Here is a 14,530-nt window from a genome sequence, read left to right as displayed (position 1 = left end):
TTTGTTCTGGGTTGAAATACAATTCCCAATTTAGCAATTTCATAATTTAGTGGTTTCTGCTATATCAGAGCTATTTGAAATCTATCCCTAAAAGGGTATATAATATTCAAGGTGCACATTGGGTCATTCAGAATAACTTCACACACACCCGCTACTGTGTATTTCCAAGTCTAATTCTGTCACTAAACCCATACCTGTCACCCAGCGCCTAAATACTAGGCCTCAAATTTATATCCTGCTAAATCTCTCGTTAACGCTGTCCTGTTGTGGCTGGGAAAGTTATTTAGTGTCCGTCAAAGCACATTTTTTGTTCTGGGTTTAAATACAATTCCCAATTTAACAATTTCATAATTTAGTGGTTTCTGCTATATCAGAGCTATTTGAAATCTATCCCTAAAAGGGTATATAATATTCAAGGTGCACATTGGGTCATTCAGAATAACTTCACACACACACGCTTCTGTGCATTTCCAAGTCTAATTCTGTCACTAAATCCATACCGGTCACCCAGCGCCTAAATACTAGGCCTCAAATTTATATCCCGCTGAATTTGAATACAATACATTGGGCCAAATAATATATTTGTTGTTGTGGTGAACCATAACAATGAGAAAAACATCTAGTAAGGGACGCGGACGTGGACATGGTCGTGGTGGTGTTAGTGGACCCTCTGGTGCTGGGAGAGGACGTGGCCGTTCTGCCACATCCACACGTCCTAGTGTACCAACTACCTCAGGTCCCAGTAGCCGCCAGAATTTACAGCGATATATGGTGGGGCCCAATGCCGTTCTAAGGATGGTAAGGCCTGAGCAGGTACAGGCATTAGTCAATTGGGTGGCCGACAGTGGATCCAGCACGTTCACATTATCTCCCACCCAGTCTTCTGCAGAAAGCGCACAGATGGCGCCTGAAAACCAACCCCATCAGTCTGTCACATCACCCCCATGCATACCAGGGAAACTGTCTCAGCCTCAAGTTATGCAGCAGTCTCTTATGCTGTTTGAAGACTCCGCTGGCAGGGTTTCCCAAGGGCATCCACCTAGCCCTTCCCCAGCGGTGAAAGACATAGAATGCACTGACGCACAACCACTTATGTTTCCTGATGATGAGGACATGGGAATACCACCTCAGCATGTCTCTGATGATGACGAAACACAGGTGCCAACTGCTGCGTCTTTCTGCAGTGTGCAGACTGAACAGGAGGTCAGGGATCAAGACTGGGTGGAAGACGATGCAGGGGACGATGAGGTCCTAGACCCCACATGGAATGAAGGTCGTGCCACTGACTTTCACAGTTCGGAGGAAGAGGCAGTGGTGAGACCGAGCCAACAGCGTAGCAAAAGAGGGAGCAGTGGGCAAAAGCAGAACACCCGCCGCCAAGAGACTCCGCCTGCTACTGACCGCCGCCATCTGGGACCGAGCACCCCAAAGGCAGCTTCAAGGAGTTCCCTGGCATGGCACTTCTTCAAACAATGTGCTGACGACAAGACCCGAGTGGTTTGCACGCTGTGCCATCAGAGCCTGAAGCGAGGCATTAACGTTCTGAACCTGAGCACAACCTGCATGACCAGGCACCTGCATGCAAAGCATGAACTGCAGTGGAGTAAACACCTTAAAACCAAGGAAGTCACTCAGGCTCCCCCTGCTACCTCTTCTGCTGCTGCCGCCTCGGCCTATTCTGCTGCTGCCGCCTCGGCCTCTTCCTCCGCCTCTGGAGGAACGTTGGCACCTGCCGCCCAGCAAACAGGGGATGTACCACCAACACCACCACCACCACCTCCGTCACCAAGCGTCTCAACCATGTCACACGCCAGCGTTCAGCTCTCCATATCACAAACATTTGATAGAAAGCGTAAATTCCCACCTAGCCACCCTCGATCCCTGGCCCTGAATGCCAGCATTTCTAAACTACTGGCCTATGAAATGCTGTCATTTAGGCTGGTGGACACAGACAGCTTCAAACAGCTCATGTCGCTTGCTGTCCCACAGTATGTTGTTCCCAGCCGGCACTACTTCTCCAAGAGAGCCGTGCCTTCCCTGCACAACCAAGTATCCGATAAAATCAAGTGTGCACTGCGCAACGCCATCTGTAGCAAGGTCCACCTAACCACAGATACGTGGACCAGTAAGCACGGCCAGGGACGCTATATCTCCCTAACTGCACACTGGGTAAATGTAGTGGCAGCTGGGCCCCAGGCGGAGAGCTGTTTGGCGCACGTCCTTCCGCCGCCAAGGATCGCAGGGCAACATTCTTTGCCTCCTGTTGCCACCTCCTCCTTCTCGGCTTCCTCCTCCTCTTCTTCCACCTGCTCATCCAGTCAGCCACACACCTTCACCACCAACTTCAGCACAGCCCGGGGTAAACGTCAGCAGGCCATTCTGAAACTCATATGTTTGGGGGACAGGCCCCACACCGCACAGGAGTTGTGGCGGGGTATTGAACAACAGACCGACGAGTGGTTGCTGCCGGTGAGCCTCAAGCCCGGCCTGGTGGTGTGTGATAATGGGCGAAATCTCGTTGCAGCTCTGGGACTAGCCAATTTGACGCACATCCCTTGCTTGGCGCATGTGCTGAATTTGGTGGTGCAGAAGTTCATTCACAACTACCCCGACATGTCAGAGCTGCTGCATAAAGTGCGGGCCGTCTGTTCGCGCTTCCGGCGTTCACATCCTGCTGCTGCTCGCCTGTCTGCGCTACAGCGTAACTTCGGCCTTCCCGCTCACCGCCTCATATGCGACGTGCCCACCAGGTGGAACTCCACCTTGCACATGCTGGACAGACTGTGCGAGCAGCAGCAGGCCATAGTGGAGTTTCAGCTGCAGCACGCACGGGTCAGTCGCACTACAGAACAGCACCACTTCACCACCAATGACTGGGCCTCCATGCGAGACCTGTGTGCCCTGTTGCGCTGTTTCGAGTACTCCACCAACATGGCCAGTGGCGATGACACCGTTATCAGCGTTACAATACCACTTCTATGTCTCCTTGAGAAAACACTTAGGGCGATGATGGAAGAGGAGGTGGCCCAGGAGGAGGAGGAGGAGGAGGAGGAAGAGGGGTCATTTTTAGCACTTTCAGGCCAGTCTCTTCGAAGTGACTCAGAGGGAGGTTTTTGGCAACAGCAGAGGCCAGGTACAAATGTGGCCAGCCAGGGCCCACTACTGGAGGACGAGGAGGACGAGGATGAGGAGGAGGTGGAGGAGGATGAGGATGAAGCATGGTCACAGCGGGGTGGCACCCAACGCAGCTCGGGTCCATCACTGGTGCGTGGCTGGGGGGAAAGGCAGGACGATGACGATACGCCTCCCACAGAGGACAGCTTGTCCTTACCCCTGGGCAGCCTGGCACACATGAGCGACTACATGCTGCAGTGCCTGCGCAACGACAGCAGAGTTGCCCACATTTTAACCTGTGCGGACTACTGGGTTGCCACCCTGCTGGATCCACGCTACAAAGACAATGTGCCCACCTTACTTCCTGCACTGGAGCGTGATAGGAAGATGCGCGAGTACAAGCGCACGTTGGTAGACGCGCTACTGAGAGCATTCCCAAATGTCACAGGGGAACAAGTGGAAGCCCAAGGCCAAGGCAGAGGAGGAGCAAGAGGTCGCCAAGGCAGCTGTGTCACGGCCAGCTCCTCTGAGGGCAGGGTTAGCATGGCAGAGATGTGGAAAACTTTTGTCAACACGCCACAGCTAACTGCACCACCACCTGATACGCAACGTGTTAGCAGGAGGCAACATTTCACTAACATGGTGGAACAGTACGTGTGCACACCCCTCCACGTACTGACTGATGGTTCGGCCCCATTCAACTTCTGGGTCTCTAAATTGTCCACGTGGCCAGAGCTAGCCTTTTATGCCTTGGAGGTGCTGGCCTGCCCGGCAGCCAGCGTTTTGTCTGAACGTGTATTCAGCACGGCAGGGGGCGTCATTACAGACAAACGCAGCCGCCTGTCTACAGCCAATGTGGACAAGCTGACGTTCATAAAAATGAACCAGGCATGGATCCCACAGGACCTGTCCGTCCCTTGTCCAGATTAGACATTAACTACCTCCCCATAACCATATATTATTGGACTCCAGGGCACTTCCTCATTCAATCCTATTTTTATTTTCATTTTACCATTATATTGCGAGGCTACCCAAAGTTGAATGAACCTCTCCTCTGCCTGTGTGCTAGGCCTAAATATATGCCAATGGACTGTTGCAGTGGTGGCTGACATGAAGCCTGATTCTCTGCTATGACATGCAGACTAATTCTCTGCTGACATGAAGCCAGATTGTCTGTTACGGGACCTCTCTCCTCTGCCTGGGTGCTGGGCCTAAATATATGCCAATGGACTGTTGCAGTGGTGGGTGACGTGAAGCCTCATTCTCTGCTATGACATGCAAACTGATTCTCTGCTGACATGAAGCCAGATCGTCTGTTACGGGACCTCTCTGCTCTGCCTGTGTGCTAGGCCTAAATATATGCCAATGGACTGTTGCAGTGGTGGGTGACGTGAAGCCTCATTCTCTGCTATGACATGCAGACTGATTCTCTGCTGACATGAAGCCAGATTGTCTGTTACGGGACCTCTCTGCTCTGCCTGTGTGCTAGGCCTAAATATATGCCAATGGACTGTTGCAGTGGTGGGTGACGTGAAGCCTCATTCTCTGCTATGACATGCAGACTGATTCTCTGCTGACATGAAGCCAGATCGTCTGTTACGGGACCTCTCTGCTCTGCCTGTGTGCTAGGCCTAAATATATGCCAATGGACTGTTGCAGTGGTGGGTGACGTGAAGCCTCATTCTCTGCTATGACATGCAGACTGATTCTCTGCTGACATGAAGCCAGATTGTCTGTTACGGGACCTCTCTGCTCTGCCTGTGTGCTAGGCCTAAATATATGCCAATGGACTGTTGCAGTGGTGGGTGACGTGAAGCCTCATTCTCTGCTATGACATGCAGACTGATTCTCTGCTGACATGAAGCCAGATCGTCTGTTACGGGACCTCTCTGCTCTGCCTGTGTGCTAGGCCTAAATATATGCCAATGGACTGTTGCAGTGGTGGGTGACGTGAAGCCTCATTCTCTGCTATGACATGCAGACTGATTCTCTGCTGACATGAAGCCAGATTGTCTGTTACGGGACCTCTCTGCTCTGCCTGTGTGCTAGGCCTAAATATATGCCAATGGACTGTTGCAGTGGTGGGTGACGTGAAGCCTCATTCTCTGCTATGACATGCAGACTGATTCTCTGCTGTCATGAAGCCAGATTGTCTGTTACGGGACCTCTCTGCTCTGCCTGTGTGCTAGGCCTAAATATATGCCAATGGACTGTTGCAGTGGTGGGTGACGTGAAGCCTCATTCTCTGCTATGACATGCAGACTGATTCTCTGCTGTCATGAAGCCAGATTGTCTGTTACGGGACCTCTCTGCTCTGCCTGTGTGCTAGGCCTAAATATATGCCAATGGACTGTTGCAGTGGTGGGTGACGTGAAGCCTCATTCTCTGCTATGACATGCAGACTGATTCTCTGCTGACATGAAGCCAGATCGTCTGTTACGGGACCTCTCTGCTCTGCCTGTGTGCTAGGCCTAAATATATGCCAATGGACTGTTGCAGTGGTGGGTGACGTGAAGCCTCATTCTCTGCTATGACATGCAGACTGATTCTCTGCTGTCATGAAGCCAGATTGTCTGTTACGGGACCTCTCTGCTCTGCCTGTGTGCTAGGCCTAAATATATGCCAATGGACTGTTGCAGTGGTGGGTGACGTGAAGCCTCATTCTCTGCTATGACATGCAGACTGATTCTCTGCTGACATGAAGCCAGATTGTCTGTTACGGGACCTCTCTGCTCTGCCTGTGTGCTAGGCCTAAATATATGCCAATGGACTGTTGCAGTGGTGGGTGACGTGAAGCCTCATTCTCTGCTATGACATGCAGACTGATTCTCTGCTGTCATGAAGCCAGATTGTCTGTTACGGGACCTCTCTGCTCTGCCTGTGTGCTAGGCCTAAATATATGCCAATGGACTGTTGCAGTGGTGGGTGACGTGAAGCCTCATTCTCTGCTATGACATGCAGACTGATTCTCTGCTGACATGAAGCCAGATCGTCTGTTACGGGACCTCTCTGCTCTGCCTGTGTGCTAGGCCTAAATATATGCCAATGGACTGTTGCAGTGGTGGGTGACGTGAAGCCTCATTCTCTGCTATGACATGCAGACTGATTCTCTGCTGACATGAAGCCAGATTGTCTGTTACGGGACCTCTCTGCTCTGCCTGTGTGCTAGGCCTAAATATATGCCAATGGACTGTTGCAGTGGTGGGTGACGTGAAGCCTCATTCTCTGCTATGACATGCAGACTGATTCTCTGCTGTCATGAAGCCAGATTGTCTGTTACGGGACCTCTCTGCTCTGCCTGTGTGCTAGGCCTAAATATATGCCAATGGACTGTTGCAGTGGTGGGTGACGTGAAGCCTCATTCTCTGCTATGACATGCAGACTGATTCTCTGCTGACATGAAGCCAGATTGTCTGTTACGGGACCTCTCTCCTCTGCCTGTGTGCTAGGCCTAAATATATGCCAATGGACTGTTGCAGTGGTGGCTGACGTGAAGCCTCATTCTCTGCTATGACATGCAGACTAATTCTCTGCTGACATGAAGCCAGATTGTCTGTTACGGGACCTCTCTCCTCTGCCTGGGTGCTGGGCCTAAATTTATGACAATGGACTGTTGCAGTGGTGGGTGACGTGAAGCCTGATTCTCTGCTATGACATGCAGACTGATTCTCTGCTGACATGAAGCCAGATCCTCTGTTACGGGACCTCTCTCCTCTGCCTGGGTGCTGGGCCTAAATTTATGACAATGGACTGTTGCAGTGGTGGCTGACGTGAAGCCTGATTCTCTGCTATGACATGCAGACTGATTCTCTGCTGACATGAAGCCAGATCCTCTGTTACGGGACCTCTCTCCTCTGCCTAGGTGCTGGGCCTAAATTTATGAAAATGGACTCTTACAGTGGTGGGTGACGTGAAGCCTGATTCTCTGCTATGACATGAAGACTGATTCTCTGCTGACATGAAGCCAGATTGTCTGTTACGGGACCTCTCTCCTCTGCCTGGGTGCCGGGGCCTAAATATCTGAGAATGGACTGTTCCAGTGGTGGGTGACGGGAAGCCAGATTCTCTGCTATGGAACCTCTCTCCAATTGATTTTGGTTAATTTTTATTTATTTAATTTTTATTTTAATTAATTTCCCTATCCACATTTGTTTGCAGGGGATTTACCTACATGTTGCTGCCTTTTGCAGCCCTCTAGCCCTTTCCTGGGCTGTTTTACAGCCGTTTTAGTGCCGAAAAGTTCGGGTCCCCATTGACTTCAATGGGGTTCGGGTTCGGGACGAAGTTCGGATCGGGTTCGGATCCCGAACCCGAACATTTCCGGGATGTTCGGCCGAACTTCTCGAACCCGAACATCCAGGTGTTCGCTCAACTCTATTGATGACTTAAAAGCAGCAAAGCTGGGAAAGAGTAAGGATCCAAGTATCTGTATTAAGGATCAAATCGTGATGGCTGGGATAACTGCCTTTTACACTGACCAATGTTTAGGCAGATTATTGAGTGATCGTACGAACGTTCGTTAGCGATAATCTGCCTGAGTAAATTACCTGATGAACAAAAAATTGGATTGTTCATGTGGACACCTAAATCATTGTTTGCCGGCAGCAGATCATGCCTTCTAAACAGCCTCTGCTGCTGGCAAACAATGATTCTGTATGGGGACGAGCGATGGCATTAACAATTGTTCACCCACATACTGAGGAGGGGATCACTGCATGTAAATGCAGATTTTTCCTCCACTGATGAGCAAGCGATTGTCATTACTGTAAATGGGTATTCCCATCACATACAATGGGGGGTATATCGCTAGGATATGCCCTCATTGTCTGATTGGTGGGGGTCCCACCTCTGGAAACCAGACCTACAAGGAGAAGGGAGCGGGGAGAGCTGTGGCTGGAGTCTGTCCACCACCAAGCACTGTTCCCCGCTGCTCCCATACAAGTGAATGGGAGCACACCACTCAAGCGCGGCCCCTGCTCCCATTAATTTATATGGGGCAGACGGAAATAGCCAAGCCAGCGCTCGGCTATTTTCGGCTGCCCCATTGAAATGAATGGAGGGCGGCTGTGCATGCGCAGTGAGCAATCCATTCATTTCCCCACTCCATTCTTGTTATAGGTGTGCCCCAGACAATGGGGGCATATCTTAGCCATATGCCCCGATTGTATGTGATGGCAAAACCCCTTTAAGAGACCCTTTTTTCCCAACAATCGCTTGCTACATTGGGCCATGTTAAAGCAGTTGTCCGGGTTCAGAGCTGAACATGGACATACCCATAATTTCACCAAGGCAGCCCCCCTGACTTAAGCATCGGAGCAGTTCATAATCGATCCTGTGCAGGGCAAGGGCTCTTTTACAGTATTTACTGAATAAATAGTTATAAGAATAGGTGCACTACTGTGGTGGATGCAAACAGTAACATCTGACTAAACCCTCACACTGATGTTAAAAATGAGACATTAGCCAGTATTATGGAGGATTCAGCCCGCACAACCCTATGCAGGTGCAGATTGCTATGGCGAAATACAGATACAAACGCAAAAACACAAATGCAATGGCACTCTGCAACCAGCACTCTGCCCTGCCTTTATTCTGGATGTTGAATAAGGCATTGGTGTACATTTTGGCCAAAGCGTAATAAGCCACTCACCACGTCAAGGTCGCCTTCACGAGTGGTCCCTAACACTAGTTCCTACCTGTTATGGGACTACAGTATATATTGGAGGCGTGGCGATCTCCAAGCAGTCATGCACAACTGACCAGTTAGTATGCTCTGGAGGCTGGTTTTAAAGTCAGTATAAAACTGAGTCTGCTTATATAGCACCTACCAGTAGCCATTTGGCTCCAGGAGAAGTATATAGTAAGCTCAGCATGCATGTTGGTACTTGCATCCCTGGATCCGATGAAAGCTGTAATGCCACCGGACGGGGTTAAAAGCAGAGTGTGCTTGGCGTGCATGCTGTACCTACACTCCCTGGACTTTGTGTGGCTGTCATGGCCCATAACAGGTAGGAACTAGTGTTAGGGACCACTCATGAAGGCGACCTTGACGTGGTGAGTGGCTTATTACGCTTTGGCCAAAATGTACACCAATGCCTTATTCAACATCCAGCATAAAGGCAGGGCAGAGTGCTGGTTGCAGAGTGCGATTGCATTTGTGTTTTTACGTTTGTATCTGTATTTCGCCATAGCAATCTGCACCTGCATAGGGTTGTGTGGGCTGAATCCTCCATATTTTTTCTTTGTAGTATATATTGGAGGCGTGGCGATCTCCAAGCAGTCATGCACACCTGACCAGTTAGTATGCTCTGGAGGCTGGTTTTAAAGTCAGTATAAAACTGAGTCTGCTTATATAGCACCTACCAGTAGCCATTTGGCTCCAGGAGAAGTATATAGTGGGCTCAGCATGCATGTTGGTACTTGTATCCCTGGATCCGATGAAAGCTGTAATTGCACCGGACTGGGTTAAAAGCAGAGTGTGCTTGGCGTGCATGCTGTACCTACACTCCCTGGACTTTGTGTGGCTGTCATGGCCCATTACAGGTAGGAACTAGTGTTAGGGACCACTCATGAAGGCGACCTTGACGTGGTGAGTGGCTTATTACGCTTTGGCCAAAATGTACACCAATGCCTTATTCAACATCCAGCATAAAGGCAGGGCTGAGTGCTGGTTGCAGAGTGCGATTGCATGTGTGTTTTTGCGTTTGTATCTGTATTAGCCAGTATATACTTATATGAAGGACATACCTGAGCCCGCACACCACGCCAAGGTTTCTCAAGTGGCACGGGACCTAACGCTAAACCTACCCGTACCGTATGGGTAGTACCACTAGCCAGTGGGCAAATTACAGCAGCGTAAGGTCTGATTTACAGTACAGCTCCCAGTTCCCTCCAATGTGACTAACCACACATACAATGGGAGGAGGCTTAGAGTCCCACCCATGGCTGGCTGAAATGTTGCAGGCAGTGGCGACTCTAGGAACAATATATAGGGGAGGGGCACAAAGATACCACAGTCAAAAATGGGGGGGCACTAATAATTTTCACCACTTAATCATAATACTGAAAAAAAAACAAAATAAGTATATATAAATAAGATTACTTAATACAAAAGTATTGCGGTATGCAGGGATACATTTATAATAAAACAATTTACTTACAAAAGAAGCTATTAGGGTTCAATCACACGTCCATAAGTGTTTAGCGGATCCGTAGATTGCAGAACCGGCAATGTGCGATCCGCAATTTGCGGACCGCACATCACAGTCACTATAATAGAAAATGCCTTTTCTGGTCTGCAATTGCGGACAAGAATAGCGGAATTGCGGATCCCGAAAAAACGGGTCCCTAAAAAACAGATGCGGATCCTGAAAATGCGGATGCAGATCCCGGAAATGCGTAATGGGTCCGCAAATTGCGGAACGAATGCGGACCCAAATTACGGACGTGTGAATGGACCCTTAAGTCGCCTGCTGTGCAGTCCTCTAGTTGCTTCCGTGGATTCTTTCCCCTCCTTTCTGTCTCTCCTCAGTGCGCATTTGCAGTGTTATGGGGAATTTGTGGATGACACACTGTTATGGGGGATCTGTGGATGACACTGTTATTATGCCTCTCATTAGCCCCATTATGCCTCTCATTAGCTCCATTATGCCTCTCATCACCCCCATATTAGCCCCATGCCTCTCATTAGCCCCCATATCAGCCCTTATGCCTCTCATTAGCCCCCAATATGCCTCTCATCACCCACATATCAGCCCCATGCCTCTCATTAGCCCCCGTATTAGCCCTTATGCCTCTTATTAGCCCCCATTATGCCTCTCATTAGCCCCAATATCAGTCCTTATGCCTCATTAGCCCCCATATGCCTCATTGGCTCCCATATGCCTCATAGCCCCCATTATGCCTCTCATTAGCCCCCATTATGCCTCTCATTAGCCCCCATATAAGCCCTTATGCCTCATTAGCCCCATATGCTTCTCATTAGCCCCCATATGCCTCATTAGCCCCAATATGCCTCATTAGCCCCCATATGCCTCATTAGCCCCCATTATGCCTGTCATTAGCCCCCATTGTGACTTTCATTAGCCCCTATTATGCCTTTTATTAGCCCCAATTATGCCTCTCATTAGCCCCCATTATACTTCTCATTAGCCCCCAGCAGCCTCATTTTTTATAAAATAAAAAAACACTTACCTCTCCTGCTCCTGGACGCCACCTGCGATTTTCTTCCTCCTCAGTCGGCTGTGCTCTGAACTGGCGCGCACAGCGTGAGTTCACAGAGCGCCCTCACACTGTGCGCAGCCCTGCACAGCTGACAGCCGAGGACCAGGAAGCGGTAAGTACAGAGCATTCAACGCTTCCTGGTCCTTCGGTACTAATCAGCACTTCCATAATGGAAGCACTCATTAGTATTCACCAGCCATTGGGGTTCAAGAGGCAGCACAGCTGCCTTGGGGAATCAGCGGGGGGGGGGGGGGGGGGGGCACCTGGGGGGGCAAGGAATAGCCTAGAGATGCCACTGTAGAGACGCCACTGGTTGCAGGCCTCACAAGTGCACCTAAATGCTGCCTATGGATGATAATCAAGGCGCATTTTAATAGGAGTTTATACACCTCCTAATGTAAATATACGATTTAAATCACAAAAATACGTGGTTTCAAAAGGCAGGAAATGCTCAACCCCAAATGCAGTTGTGAATTTATGCTCAGCAGAGCAGAAACTGCACTTGTGGTCTATTGCTAAGGGCGATCCCCAGCAAAAAATGCATACAATGGGGGATGCCTGCAGCAGACCACAAGTGCCACAGAGACAACCTACACCAGATGATAAAATGCATGGATGTAGAATCATATATAGAATAAATAGTTATAAGATTAGGTGCACACATCTGACTAACCCTCACACTGATGCTAAAAATGAGACATTAGCCAGTATATGCTTATATGAAGGACATACCTGAGCCTGCACACCACACCAAGGTTTTTCAAGTGGCACGGGACCTAACGCTAAACCTACCTGGACCGTATTGGGTAGTACCAGGAGCCATTGGGCAAATTACAGCAGCGTAAGGTCCGATTCACAGCACAGCTCCCAGTTCCCTCCAGTGTGACTAACCACACATACAATGGGAGGAGGCTAAGAGTGCATTTTGTGCTGGGGATCGTCCTTAGCAACAGACCACAAGCGCAGTATCCTCTTATTTACTATAACACACTGCCGGGTGGCTCTGAAGGGTGGGCTTTAGCACTGCCCTAGCCGTTTTATAGGCTAAGGCAGCGTTAAAGCCCGCCCATCAGTGCCGGTGACGTCACTGGGCTCACTGCTGGGCGGAAGCCTCCGCCTGGCAGCCCTAAAGAGAGCCTTCAGCGCAAGGCAAAGGAGAGCATCAGAACATGAACTGTACCGATGCTCAAGTCAGGAGGCTGCATGGGTGAAAATGAGGATATGTCTGGGTTCAGCTCTGAACCCGGACAACCCCTTTAAGGGACCTTTAATACAAATATAAAATGGAATGGTGTTGAAGAGTGTTCCCAATGCTCTGCAGAAAAGTAGTCAGGGTAAGGGTACAACCTCACGGCGTGGTCGTGATGCTGTCATGATGTGGTTAGGAAGGAATAGAAGTCAATGGGAAAAATAGGTTTCTAAGATAGATCCAGCTGCGTTTTTAAAGTTGGGATGACTGCACCCGATTAGCTACACAAGACATGTCCTGCTGCCTGCAGCTACTTACCGCATGAGATATACAGCTGAGTAGCCACTTGTGGTATATGTTTTACCACAGGTGTCATTATTTGAAATGAATCTGAATGCTAAAGGACCAGGAGAATTCACAAAAGTTCTTCAAACAATGACATAGAAATGCAGCCTAAAGGCATGATTATGCATGTGGTCCGACACATACCTTCCCTAACTATTATGACCGCATTAGGAATAGTGATCAGCGGCAGGGGCTATATTCAAATTTGCAATATTTCACTAATATTTTGTAGATCATTAGTCATATATTTACGGATTTCGAGTTTATTTTATTGAATGCGAAAAATCGGCAATGTAATAATCACGTAATGCGAATTTGTAACGCAAAATACCGGCGTGGGTCACTTTGGCAAAAAAATTTAAGCCAGTATAAGTTTCCTGAGACTGGAGGAAATGGTTGGCACGGCAGAACATTAGAATAGCTTTATATGCAGATAGAGTCAAGTGCTCCAATATATTGGCGATTGCGCTAATCGGCAGTGATTAGAACTTTTTTTTTAGCAGGTCTGACTACAGGTTACTGATTAGTGTACAAAGTAATGTTGTGAACTTGAAATTGCTTCCTTCTCATTGGCCCACAAGCAAGAAGCAGAGAGGAATCGTGTTTAGAGTTGAGCGAACACCTGGATGTTAGGGTTCGAGAAGTTCGGCCGAACTTCCCGGAAATGTTCGGGTTCGGGATCCGAACCCGATCCGAACTTCGTCCCGAACCCGAACCCCATTGAAGTCAATGGGGACCCGAACTTTTCGGCACTAAAACGGCTGTAAAACAGCCCAGGAAAGGGCTAGAGGGCTGCAAAAGGCAGCAACATGTAGGTAAATCCCCTGCAAACAAATGTGGATAGGGAAATGAATTAAAATAAAAATTAAATAAATAAAAATTAACCAAAATCAATTGGAGAGAGGTCCCATAGCAGAGAATCTGGCTTCCCGTCACCCACCACTGGAACAGTCCATTCTCAGATATTTAGGCCCCGGCACCCAGGCAGAGGAGAGAGGTCCCGTAACAGAGAATCTGGCTTCATGTCAGCAGAGAATCAGTCTTCATATCATAGCAGAGAATCAGGCTTCACGTCACCCACCACTGCAACAGTCCATTTTCATAAATTTAGGCCCAGCACCCAGGCAGAGGAGAGAGGTCCCGTAACAGAGGATCTGGCTTCATGTCAGCAGAGAATCAGTCTGCATGTCATAGCAGAGAATCAGGCTTCACGTCAGCCACCACTGCAACAGTCCATTGGCATATATTTAGGCCCAGCACCCAGGCAGAGGAGAGAGGTCCCGTAACAGACAATCTGGCTTCATGTCAGCAGAGAATCAGTCTGCATGTCATAGCAGAGAATGAGGCTTCACGTCACCCACCACTGCAACAGTCCATTTTCATAAATTTAGGCCCAGCACCCAGGCAGAGGAGAGAGGTCCCGAAACAGACAATCTGGCTTCATGTCAGCAGAGAATTAGTCTGCATGTCATAGCAGAGAATGAGGCTTCACGTCAGCCACCACTGCAACAGTCCATTGGCATATATTTAGGCCCTGGCACCCAGACAGAGGAGAGGTTCATTCAACTTTGGGTAGCCTCGCAATATAATGGTAAAATGAAAATAAAAATAGGATTGAATGAGGAAGTGCCCTGGAGTCCAATAATATATGGTTAAGGG

The sequence above is a fragment of the Bufo gargarizans genome, chromosome 3, assembly GCF_014858855.1.
Source record: "Bufo gargarizans isolate SCDJY-AF-19 chromosome 3, ASM1485885v1, whole genome shotgun sequence".
NCBI classification, from domain to species: domain Eukaryota; kingdom Metazoa; phylum Chordata; class Amphibia; order Anura; family Bufonidae; genus Bufo; species Bufo gargarizans.
This window is presented reverse-complemented; position numbering follows the sequence as displayed.